The following is a 12,963-nucleotide window of genomic DNA, read 5'->3' as shown; positions in this document are numbered from 1 at the left end:
CCAGAGATTCCTCTGTTAGGCATACACCAAAAGGAGGACAAGGCCAAAATATTTATAGAAAGCATTTTTTAAGCTCTATTTGTATATTATATATTTACAGAAAGCATTTATTATGCTCTTACTATTAGCATATTGTATATTTATAGAAAGTATTTATTAAGTTCTTACTATTTGTGTATTATATATTTGTAGAAAGCATTTGTTAATCTCTATTTGTATATTGTATATTTATAGAAAGTACTTATTAAACTCTTACTATTTGCATTTTTTATATTTATAGAAGGCATTTATTAAGTTCTTGCTATCTGTATATGTTTGTAGAAAGTATTTATTAAGCTCTTTGTGTACTGTATATTTATAGAAAGCATGTATTAAACTCTTACTATTTGCATACTGTATATTTATAGAAAGCATTTATTAAGCTCTACTTATATATTGTATATTTATAGAAAGCTTTTATTAAACTCTTACTATTTGCATATTGTATATTTATAGAAAGCATTTATTAAGCTCTTATTATCTGCATATTACATATTTATAGAAAGTACTTACTAAGCTCTACTGCATAATTCTAGAAAGCATTTATTAAGCTCTTACTATTTGTCAATAACTGTTCTAAATACTAGGGAGGGGATACAAATACAAGCAAGCAAAACATTGCCTCACCTCAAGGAGTTTACATTCTGATGAGGGAAAAGAACACCTAAGGGGGGCTCGGAAGGGAACATCGAGAGAGACAGTAATACATGTGTATTCTATGGTTGCATGGTGTGGAGATGGTTTACAAATGACATGTAAGCCTGGATCTAGGTAAGATAAGGCCAAAGCAGATCTATCAAAAATTTGTTGTTGTTGTTGAGCCATTTCAGATATGTCTGCCTCTTCGTGACCCCATTTGGGGGTTTCTTGGCAAAGACACCAGAGTGGTTTGCCATTTCCTTCTCCAGTTCATTTGACAGATGAGGAAACTGAGGCAAACAGGGTTAAGTGACTTGTCCAGGATTACACAGCTAGTAAGTGTCTGAGGCCAAATTTGAACTCAGGAAGAGAAGTCTTCCTGACTCCAGGCTTGGCATTCTATTCACGGCACCACCTAGCTGTCCTAGATTTATTCATTAAATGCTTATAATAACTACAATGATAAATTTTGCCCCTCAAAACCTTCTAATTAAAATTTTGCATTATATAATTATGGTTATAACCTATAAAATTTTATTCTACCTATAATTATGAAAACTTTAAATATAAAATGAAATAATTCCAACTATAAAATAGTTACAAATATTTTATGTAGAATATTTATATTTATAGAACAAATATTTTGTAAGAATTACAAGTAGTATAGCAAGACCTCTTACACTTATTATTATCTGAAAGACTTCATATTAAATGCATTTTACAAATTTTTGTTGAATATAAATAACATTTTAAATTAAATAAGTTACAACTTGGAAGATATTTAATACAATATAACAATCATATATAAACTTAATTTCAATGTTAGACTTTTTATTTGAACAAAGATTTGCAATATTTGGCTCAACACAGGATAAATACAGTCTTAAATTTGATTCTGCATCAAGTTTATTCTTGTGTTTTTGTTTAAAACAAGAATAAAGTGAAAATGCTTGCTCACACAAATACATGGTTGAAAATAGTAGGAGAGTTCTGCAGGGTCTCTTGTTGAAGGATAGAAATTCATTTAAAAATTTTTAACCACCTAACCAATTGATTGAATGAATAGCTATTTACAACACAAAATATTTACTTTTCTTCTGGCTAATAACAAGTGTTATGTTATTGATAAATGTACTTAACAATCAATTACATATATTGCTTTGTTTTAAACAATGTTTATATGTAAACTAATGTGAGAAGAGAAACTCCTCAGATGTTTCTTCTCTTGTACTACTGGTGTGTTGGTTACAGTCTCATAGAAACTCTGCTGAACAACTCTTCAGTGATGCCAACCAGTTCATCTGAGAATCTGCCAAATAGAAGAATAATAAACATAAATGGAGAATGAATATAAATAGAAAAATAGCTCTAATTCTGGAATGAGAAGCAAAATAAAGCTTCTTTCTGTAGAATGTTTGTGACGGTTTCAAGATGGCTTGTAATGCGCACTGAGATCAGTGTTTTCAAACTGCCAGGCAAATGCAAATGTTTGTAATTTTTTGAACACATGATGACATAAGTGATTAGATATAATTAGAAGGGAATGGAAGAGAATGAGGGAGCTACTCTAGTGATGAAGAAAATGTTGTTAAGGCAGGTTAAAAGCGTGTCATTTTGTGCATATGTTTTCTCTTAAAGAGCTGATTGTTAAACATTTGCCCACCCACCCCTGGTTGGAAGAGACCTCCCCCTTCTCTCATTTTTCAGAAAGGAGACATGACTTGCCCATGTTCACACAGCAAGTGAGTGGGTAAAGCTGGGCCTCAAACTCAGGTCCTTCTGACTCCAAGTCCAAAGCTCTTTCTACTATCCCACTATATGATGAGGAGGTTGAATTAGATGACCTCTAAGATTCCTCAGGCAGCTAAAAAGTGCAGTGGATGGAGTGCTGGGCCTGGGGTCAGGATGAGCTGAGTTCACATCCATCCTCAGACACTTATTAGCTGTGTGACCCTGGGCAAGTCACTTAACCTCTGCCTCAGTTTTCTCAACTGTAAAATAGGGATAAAATAGCACCCATCTCATCATGAGTATCAAATAAGATAATACTTGTAAAGCATTCAACATAGTGCCTAGAATGTAGTAGGTGCTCCATAAAATGCTAATTTCCTTTCTTCCATCCATTTAGTCTAACATCCTATGGCTCTGTGAGATGATTTTTGCCTAAAAGGTTTGCAGCAAAATTTGATAAATCAGGGGTTACTGACCTTTTAGTCCCTCTTAGCAATCTGGGTAAACCCATATATCCTTTCTTAGAACAATATTTTTAAATGCATAAATACATAGTCTTACAAAGGAGCCAATTATATTAAAATATAATTATAAAAATATTTTTTGAAATTCTGGCATGATTGCACATGTGTAACCTATATCAAATTGCTTACCCTCTCAAAGAGGAGGGAGGGGAGGGAGAGAATTTGGAACTCAAAATTTTTAAAAACAAATGCTAAAAATTGTGTAATTGGGGAAAAATAAAATATTATTTTTTAAAAAGCCAAAAAATAAAAATAAAAAGCACAAGTTCATGGACTTCCTGAAAACTATCCGTGGACCCTTTTGGGGTCAGTTGATCACAGGGGAAGAACCCTTGTGCTAAGGAATAGCTCACCTATCCAGCATGGCTAGGGGCTTACCTTTCATATTTGAAATCTGGTCAGCTGCAAGCGCAAGATTTCACCCAGTAGCTGAAAGTAACTTTGAACCTGGTTGGAAGGGCCAACTTTATCTTGAGGATTTCTCTTGCACCTTAAAATAATGCACAGTGAGAATTTTTCACTGTGATTTCTTGGCAAAAATGAAGTACTCTCTTGGGTCAGAGAAAGAAGTATTAAAAGGAAGGGTCTTGGGTTTCAGAATTTTCACACAGGCAGGGTACCGTGCCCCCTAGACAGAACTGGATTGTTTTGGCAATCAGTGAACTAATCATTGGAGGGCAATGGAAGTTTCCATGCTGGCACCTCTCAAATGAAAAAGTACAATCTGGTCCTCCTGAGTCAAATATTCTGCATGCCGTTTCTAATTTGGATGGCTGTTCTGGAAAACTTGATTAGGGCCTCGAAAACTAGGATTTTTATTGGGGATGACTGAGTTATTGCCAGAGTTTGTTTTTCAAGCGAGTGAACCTAATCCCAGAAATAGTTCCAGGACAGAGCTATTATGGATGCCCTTGTGATGGCCGATGGCAAATAATATGCAACAGAAACGTGGAGCCAGCAGCCGCCAGTATTGATTTTGGAAGGGCTGCCCAAGCATTGTAAACAACTGCAGAAATGATTTCTGATCTTGGCAAAACTTTTGTTTAGAGAAGGTTGGGCTTCCCCCCACCCCCCTTTTCAAGGTAGTTTTATCCTATATTTGCAAAAATGCTAACTTCTTGTTTCCTCTTCTGAGGCACTATTCTACCCCAGAGCCAGATGAAAAGTTTTTTTGCATTTATTTAATGCCCATAGTTTTGTTGGTTGTTGTTTTAATTGCTACAGGGCTACTGAACAAATATTCCTCAATAAAAAGACCTTCGGCATCTATTAAGGGTTTGGTTATATTTGCATCTATGGCTAAAGTGGCTTTTAAATTCTCTACCCCCCCCCATTTATTGCATTTTAGACTTGTAGAACAATAAAAGTCTGCACATGGGGATCAGGAAAGCATTTTTTAAAAACACCTCCAAACCCACTAGCTAATAATATCTTGGGCCAAACTGTTGAATGCCAGAATTGAATGATGTAACAGAATTACTCTCTTACTGGCCCTTTTAAAACAAAAAACCAAGAAAAAAAAGCCAGTTTTCTGCAAGAAACTGAACACAAGACAGAACTGTGAACTCTGTCATTACCCTGTGGGCATGGGATTTCTGGAGGGCCTTATGTATGAGTTGCAAATCTTAAGCACCAAACTGAAAATTAGCCAGAATGCTGAGCAACACAAGGAGAGATTTGATGATGCTTGACCATCCAGAGGCAAAACCAGCAGTAAATCAAAACCACTAGATGAGGTGGATGGCATTTGAACCACACACCTGCCAATTGTCTCAACATAATTAGGGTTAGAGATGGCAGAACTAACCATCGTCAGGGACAAGGGAATAGGAAGTGAAGGAGAAATTAAGAGGAACATGAGGAAAGAAGATAAGGAGCTAAGGAGGATGAGGAAGAGATGGTGGAAGAGAGAGGGAGAAGAACAAGAGATTCATGATATTAATCATGCATAAAATTATAATAAAATCATTGTGCATGATTATAATACAATTAATTAATATAATCATCATATAATTAATATTAAGGCAAGCCAGATGATGAAGAACTCTAAATTCATGCCATAGAAGGATTTCTTGAAAGAACTGGGATGTTCAGCCTGGAGAAGACTCTTCCATGCAGGCGACATGGTGGTTGTCTTTCAGTCCTTGGAAGGCTATCATCTGGCAGAAAGGCTAGATTTGCTCTGTCTAGCTCCAGAAGGTAGGAGGCGAAGGCAGGAACCTGCAAAAGAACAAATTTAAACCTGATATCAAGAGAATTTCCTAAAGAACAGAGCTACCCCAAAGTGGAATGAGTTGCCTTAGGCTGCAGTGAGTTTCCTTCTTTGGAGAAAACTTCAAGCAAAGGCTGGATGACCACTTACTGTATATGTTGGAGTGGGGATTTTTTTCCCCCTGGCTTGGACTCAGTGACCTCTGAGGTTCTTTCAACTCTGAGATTTGGTGATTTTGTAAAAATTCAAATTTGATAGCTAAGTCTGCTTTCAGAATACCTAACCTGCATAGAGGGAAATACACAGTAATCATACAACTTGAAAAAAAGGATTACAGCAAGTTTCTCTGATAAAGGCCTCATTTCTCAAATATATAGAGAATTGAGTCAAATTTATAAGAATACAAGTCATTTCCCCAATTTATAAATGGTCAAAGGATATGAACAGGTATTTTCATATGAAGTAATCAAAAATATCTATAGTCATATGAAAAAAAAATGCTCTAAATCACTATTGATTAGAGAAATGCAAATTAAAAGAACTCTGAAGTACCACCACTTACCTGTCAAATTGCTTAATAGGACAGAAAAGGAAAATGACAAATGTTGGAGGGGATGTGGGGAAAATTGAGACACTGATGTGCTGTTGGTGGAGTTGTAAACTGATTCAACCATTCTGGAGAGCAATTTGGAACTATGCTCAAAGGGCTATAAAACCATGCATACCCTTTGACCCAGCAATATCATTACTAGGTCTTTATCCCAAAGAGATCAAAAAACAAAAAGGAAAAGGACCTATATGTACAACAATATTAATAGCAGCTCTTTCAATGGTAGCAAAGAATTGGAAATTGAGGGGATGCCCATCAATTGAGGAATGGCTGAACAAGTTGTGGCATACGAATGTAATGAAATACTGTTGTGCCATAAGAAATGATGAGCAAGATGCTTTCAGAAAAACCTGGAAAGACTTGCATGAACTGATGCAAGGTGAAATGAACAGAACCAGGAGAACATTGTACACAGTGACAGCAATACTGTACAATGACCAACTGTGAATGACTTAGCTATTCTCAGCAATACAATGATCCTAAGACAATTCCAAAGAACTCATGATGAAAAATGCTATCCACCTTCAGAGAAAAAATACTGATGGAGTCTGAATGCAGATTGAAGCATACTTTTTTTTTTGCTTTATTTTTCTTGGTTCTTTTTTTTTTTGGTATGTGTTTTCTTTCACAACATGACTAATATGAAAATATGTTTTGCATGACCGCACATGTATAACCTGTATCAAATTGCTTGCCTTCTCAAGAAAGGAAGAGGGGAGGGAGAGAATTTGGAACTCAAAAAAAATGTTAAAATTGTATTTTACATGTAATTGGGAAAAATAAACTTAAATGGAATAAAAAAAGAATATTTAAAAAAATTTTCAAAACCATGAACTATACAGAAAGCTGCTGAAAAAAAAATACTTGGCCTGTGTATTCTGCATCCCTTTTCCAACCATACCTCCTACCCCTGCCTCCTAGTGGCCCCCCAACTGACTTTCAGGAACCCAGTGCCATAAGACTCCCCTCTATCCAAACCTTTTCTGAGACCCTTAATTCAGCTTGAGGTATAAATGAGTAAGACTCCAAAGTCCTCATTTTACAGATGAGGAGGAAGCTGAGCCCTAGGGAGATGAAGTGACTTGCCCAGGGTCACCCAACTAATAAGTGTCTGAGGCAGGATTGGAATCTTGGACTTCCTCAGCCAAGTCGGTTCTCTATTCACTACCCAGCTCTGGGTTCTCAGCTTCACCTCTCCGCAGTGCCGCTAAATCATGGTACCGAGAACGCAGAGTTTTCTCAAAACACCTTGATCTCAAACACAACTAGGTTCCAATTTTGGTCCCCCTTCACCCCGCCTCCCCAGCTCCCCAGTGCCTGTTTTCTAGAGGAGGAGGAAACAGGAGAGAAAAATTCTTTAGTTCAACTGCTTCTACATACTCCCCAAATGTCTCTGCTCCCCTGCTGGGCAATCTGCGGGATCTGGAAGGGGCATTAGGGGACTTGGCACAGCTTCCTGAACGGTAAGAGAAGGGCTGTGAGCAGCCTAGGCTGAGAGCTGCAGCAACCAAGATGTTTTAAGTGCGCTGGAATGTCTAGCCGGCAGGACTGCACTTTGTTCTGCCCCGAGAGGGGTGGGAGTTGGAGGTGGAGCCCCGGAGGGGGGTGGCGGTGGAGACTGGGGAACGCATTGGGACTTGGAGGCTCTCCAGCATTCCATCTGGCTGATCTCCTTTGCCCGGCTCACGCTGCATTCCTAAAGAACTGCGGATGGGAGGAGGAGAAGGATGTCCCAGAATCACCGAATCTCTGATGGCTTTTGGAAGACATCTAGGTCAATGCCTACCTGAGAAGTAATCTCTCCAGCATCCCCGATAAATGGCCGTACTTCTAGCTGAATACCTCCAGGGAGAGGGAAACCACTGCGTTTGGAAGCAGGCCCTTCCTCTAGTTTAGGGAATCTCAGCCTTTTCTGTGTCACAGACCCCTTTGGCAGGGATTACTGCTATCCCTATTTTACAGTTGAGAAAACTGAGGCAGATAGAGATTAAGTGATTTGCCCTGGGTTAGATAGTGAATATCTGATGCTGGATTTGAACTCAGGTCTTCCTGACTCCAGGCCCAGCACTCTATCCACTGTGCCAACTAGCTGCCCTCTAATGCTCTCATTTAATCCCCACAGCTCTGTAAAGTAGGTGTTATTATTATCCTTGTTTTACATAAAAGGAGACTGAGGCTCAGAAATGTGAAGTGACTTGTCAAAGGTCAGACAAAACTAGTAAGTATCAGAGGAAAGATCAAAACCGCCTCTTTTCTGACTCCAAGTGCAGTGCTCTATCAGCTAGACACAACCTGTTTCCAGTCTTTCAAGGTTTATTGTTTCCCTTGACAAAATGGCCTTCTTCCACTTCTTCACACACCTCATTTCCCACCTGTATGCCTTTGCATAGGCTCTCACCCCATTCCTGAAATGTACCCCTTCTTTTACTCTGTCTCAGGTCAGCCTCTCAGAATACCCAAGCTCCCTGCAAAGTACAGCTCAAATACCACCTCCTGAGCCCTTAGCTGCTGACACTTCCCCTGGAAATTATATTGTATATGCTTCATGCACAATTGCCTATACTCCTATGGGAGCAAGATGGTCCTCCTGTGAGACTATAAGCTACTTGAGGGCAGGCTCTGTTTCATTTTTGTCTTTGTGTTCTCAGTAACAAACACTTAAAAAATGCTGACAAATACTGAACAATGCACAGGGCAATGTGTGCTCTCGGTTCTCCAGGAATGGCATAAACAACACTAAGAGAAAATATAGGGTGTGGACACATTCCTGCCCTGGGAGGGAAGAAAACAGAAGAGGGAGGGACCAAACCAGAAGAGGAAAATACATTAGGCTGAGAAACAGCCAGAGCCTTGATGCTGAAATCTCCTGCTTCTCTTCCTACCCTGTGTTTTTCATTCTCATTTGCCAGTTGGGATGCTTAAAGATAAAAAGGATGTTAGAAGTGATCAATTACAACAATTTATATATTTTTTTAAAAAATTATTCTTGCTGATGTCTTTCTTACATAACATTCATATCCAAATATATCCTTTACCCATTAATCTTTGCCTCAAGCAATCCTTTGCAAAAAAAAATGTTAAAAGAAATAGAGAAAAAAACCCACAAACTTCCTCATTTTTACAGGTGAGAAAACTGAAACTGGAAAAGTTACATGATCTCTGCCCACCCCTTTACTGTGTCTTTTTCTGGTTTCTCATTTTCCTGCCCCTTCCTGTCCCTGTTCTTCACACCTGTCAGATGGACTAATATGACAGAAAAGGAAGATGAAAAATGTTGGACAGGATGTGTGAAAATTTGGACACCAATGCATCATTGGTGGAGTTGTGAACTGATCCAACCATTCTGGAGAATAATTTGGTACCATGTCCAGAGGGCTATAAAACTGTACATATCTGTTGACCCAGCAATGCCACTACTAGGTCTATATCCCAAAGAGATCAAAGAAAAGGGAAAAGATTCTATATGTACAAAAATATTTATAGTAGCTCTTTTTGTATGTGGCAAAGAATTGGAAATTGAGGGGATGCCATCTGAATAAGTAGTATGTGATTGTGATGAAATACTATTATGCTTAAGAAATGATGAGCAGGATGATTTCAGAAGAACCTGGAAAGATCTATATGAATTGCTGCAGAGTGAAGTGAGCAGAGCCAGAAGATCATTGTACACAATAACAGCAGTACTATATGTTCAACAACTATGAACGACTTAACCTATTCTCAGCAATACAACGATCCACGACAATTCTGAAGGACGTACGATGAAAAATGCTATCTACCTCCAGACAAAGAACTGATGCAATCTGAATGAAGATTGAAGCATACTATTTTTTATTTTATTATTCTTGGGGTTTGGGGGGGATTTTTGGTCTGTATTTTCTTTTGCAGCGTAGTTAACACAGAAATACATTTTGCATGACTGTGCATGTATAATCTATATCAAATTGCTTGCCTTCTCAAGGAAGGAAGAGGGGGGAGTAAGGGAGGGAGAGAATATGGAACTAAAAAAAATTTTTAAATAAATGTTTAAAATTTTTGTTTACATGTAATTGAGAAAAAATAAAATGAAAATTAAATGTAAGAAAATTAATAAATAAAAATAAATGTTCCCCAAGATTTTGTCCTTGACTCTTTCCTCTTCTGTGTATTACTCTCTTCCATAGTGATCTCAGCAACAAGCACCTACTGAAGACCCTTCTACATGCTAAATGCTGGAAATACAAAAGGAAGGCCAAAGACAGCCCATGCTCTTAAGGACCTTGCAATCTAATGAGATTTCATAAAATTCCATGTCTTCAGTGATTAGCTCAGTGTAGGTGTTTCTCAAATCTTTATATCCAGCCCCTATCTCTCCCCCAGAGTTCTAGTTCTGAATTCCCAGACGACTCTGGGGCAGCTAGGTGGGGCAGTTGATACAGCACTGGCCCTTGAGTCAGGAGGACCTGAGTTCAAATCTGGCCTTGGACACATAATACTTGCTAGCTGTGTTGACTCCTGGGCGAGTCGCTTACCCTCAATTGCCTCACCAAAAAAACAAACAAAAAAACCCAAATAGATTACTCCGCATTTTCCAAGAAGTTAGACTTTTCTCCCCATATGTGCCCCCCCATACTTCATACTCAACATGTCCAGACTGACATCACTATTTTTCCCTCCCACCTAGTTTTCTTCAGGGTACCCAGGGTTCCCAATCACACAGGCTCATAACAATGGAGTCATCCCTAACTTTTCTCTCTCCTTCCCTTCCTCCTCATCACATCTAATTGCTGGCCAAGCTTCCACTTTGACAATCATTCTCATTCATTGCCTTCTTTCAACTTCCATTGTAACCATTCTAGTTCAGAAACTCGTATCTCCCCTAGGTTATTGTAATAGCCTAACTGGTCTTTCTGATTTCTACCTTGCCAACACTCCCTAATCCATCTTACATGCCACTGCCCTCTCATCATGTCAGTCCTTTATCCAAAACCTTCAGTGGCTGCCCATTGCCAACAAATGAGGAGTTTTAACTCCTCATGCTGGCATTCAAGGCTCTCCAGAATCTGGATCCTCTCTCTCTTTTCAATTTTGTGAGTCACTAGAAACAAACAAACATTGACTTTGAGACCTGAGGGCTTTGGTTAGAATCCAAGATCTGCTACTTAACACCTGGGTGATCTCCCCTCATGACTACCCCTCTCTAGACCTCAGTCTCCTCCTCTGTAAAATGAAGGGGTTGGCCTAGATTAGAGTTGTGGGCCACTGAACCCTACATAAGGGTTTCTGTGGCAGCATACTGACTTTTTGTTGATCACAGTTGTGTCCCACTCTGCAAGAGCCATGGGCTTTGTCCATGGGATTTTCTTGGCAAAGACACTAGAGTGATTTGCCATTTTCTTCTCCAATGTGGCAAATAGAGGTTAAGTAACTTGCCCAGGGTCACACAGCTAGCAAGTGTCTAAGGCTGGATTTGAACCCAGGACTCCAGGTCCCAGTCCTCTATCCACTGCACCATCTAGCTGTCCATACATTGACTTATAAAACTGCATATTCACATAGTATATGTTGTATTCTTATCTATTTTGTTAAATACTTATCAATTACATTTTAATCTGGTGGGCTGCACTGTGGCCTGCCTACATCATGTTTGATACCTCCAGCTTAGGTGATCTCTAAGGTCCACAACCCATACTCTATGGGTTTTGATCTCTCATTCCCCCCTTTCCCAAACATCCTGTTTCAGTTAAATTGGATTACTATTCACTCCCCACCCCCCATCATCCCGTTCTCTCCTGGCTTCATGCTTTTGTCCACAACAACTGCCTGGAATCAAAGGCAAGTTTAGATATAACCTGATGTCCCAGTGGCCCGTTTCCATAGTGGAGTTGCCTAGGGTCCAGAGACCTCCAGGAACAGGAGTGCTTTCCCAGTCTCTGGGGAGATATTGCTCCCCCTCCCAGCTCCACCCCCCATTACTATAGATGACCACTATTCCTGCTGAGCAGCTAGGAGGCACAGTGGATAGAGTGCCAAGCCTAGAGTCAGCAAGACTCATCTTCCTGCGTTCAAATCTGGCTTCAGACACTTACCAGCTGTATGGCCCTGGGCAAGTCAAATAACCGTTTGCCTTAGTTTCCTCATCTGTCACATGAGCTGGAGAATGAAATGGCAAACCACTCGAGTATCTTTACCAAGAAAACCCCAAATAGAGTCACGAAGAATCAGACAAGACTGAAAAAGAACTGAACAATAACATCCCTGCTGCGCTTGCATATCACATTTACTTCCCCTCTGCTGTTTCCAGACTTCTTCTCAAGAGGAAGAAAGAGGCATTTCTGGTGACTTAGCTGTCCCACAGCCTGGGGCCTCACTAGACCCTCTTCCAGACCCTCTTTCATGGCCTCACCTTCTCCTGTTGAGAGCCCAGGTTTTGTCAGGCTGTGTATCTTCCTCCTTTCCATCCACAGGAAGTAGACTGTATCCAGATTTTGGAGGCGCCTTGAATGCCAGGATGAGCACTTTATAGTTTCTTTGAAAGGCAGTATGGAGCTACTGAAAGATTTTTGGGTAGAAAAGTCACACGATCAAAGGGCAGTGGTGTGTAGGATGGATTGGAGAGTACTGGAGAGTAGGAAAGAGGAACAGTTAAGATTCTGCCTAAGTATCTGTCTAGGGACTCCAGATTAGGGAAAAATCAACTAGACCTTTTCCCCCTTTGCCTATTCTAGTCACTTGTTTTTCATGGCTCAGCCTTAGTCCCTGAGGCTTTGGATGGTATGGGACAGGAAAGCAAAAAGTTAACATTTAAAATTTTTAAAAGCTGTATCTCTGGTCATTAGTCCTTAAACTCTACTGCCCACTCTTCAAGGCAAAGTGAGGTGCTAGAGGAGCAGGGCCTAGTTGGAAAGATGCCAATTTAGCTAAGAGAACAAGGCTGTAAAAGTTGTTTTGTATTTTAGGGTAAGGGGAAGATTTAATTAAAAGGAGACTTTGCACTGTTAAAAATGTATTAATTATTTAAAAATTAAATTTAGTTAAATTTTAATTTATTTGCTTTAATATACAAAAACAATGTCCTTTATGATTGAATATAATAAATGCTCACCTGAAAAGAAGAAAGAGAGGAGAACAGAAAAGAAGAGGAGAAGAGAATGAGAAGAGAGGGGAGAGAAGAGAAGAGATGTAAGAGAAAAGGAGAGAAGAGAAGAGAAAAGGAAAGAAGAGAAGGA

At 39.3% G+C, this 12,963-nt stretch overlaps 1 long non-coding RNA gene across 1 annotated transcript; it reads right to left on the bottom strand.

Annotated features, from left to right (window-relative positions):
- Positions 1–1,396: 1,396 nt before the first annotated feature.
- LOC110208683 (uncharacterized) lies at positions 1,397–12,523 on the bottom strand. The gene is made up of 3 exons (XR_002324606.2): positions 12,141–12,523; positions 3,312–5,153; positions 1,397–1,987 (listed from the first exon to the last, which is right to left on the bottom strand). It is a non-coding gene; the product is annotated as an uncharacterized LOC110208683 (long non-coding RNA).
- Positions 12,524–12,963: the final 440 nt, after the last annotated feature.

This window comes from Phascolarctos cinereus, unplaced genomic scaffold (assembly GCF_003287225.1).
Source record: "Phascolarctos cinereus isolate Bilbo 61053 unplaced genomic scaffold, phaCin_HiC Scaffold_3;HRSCAF=262, whole genome shotgun sequence".
Classification (NCBI taxonomy): domain Eukaryota; kingdom Metazoa; phylum Chordata; class Mammalia; order Diprotodontia; family Phascolarctidae; genus Phascolarctos; species Phascolarctos cinereus.
Note: the sequence above shows the minus strand (reverse complement) of the source record. Positions and strands in the feature narration are given on the sequence as shown.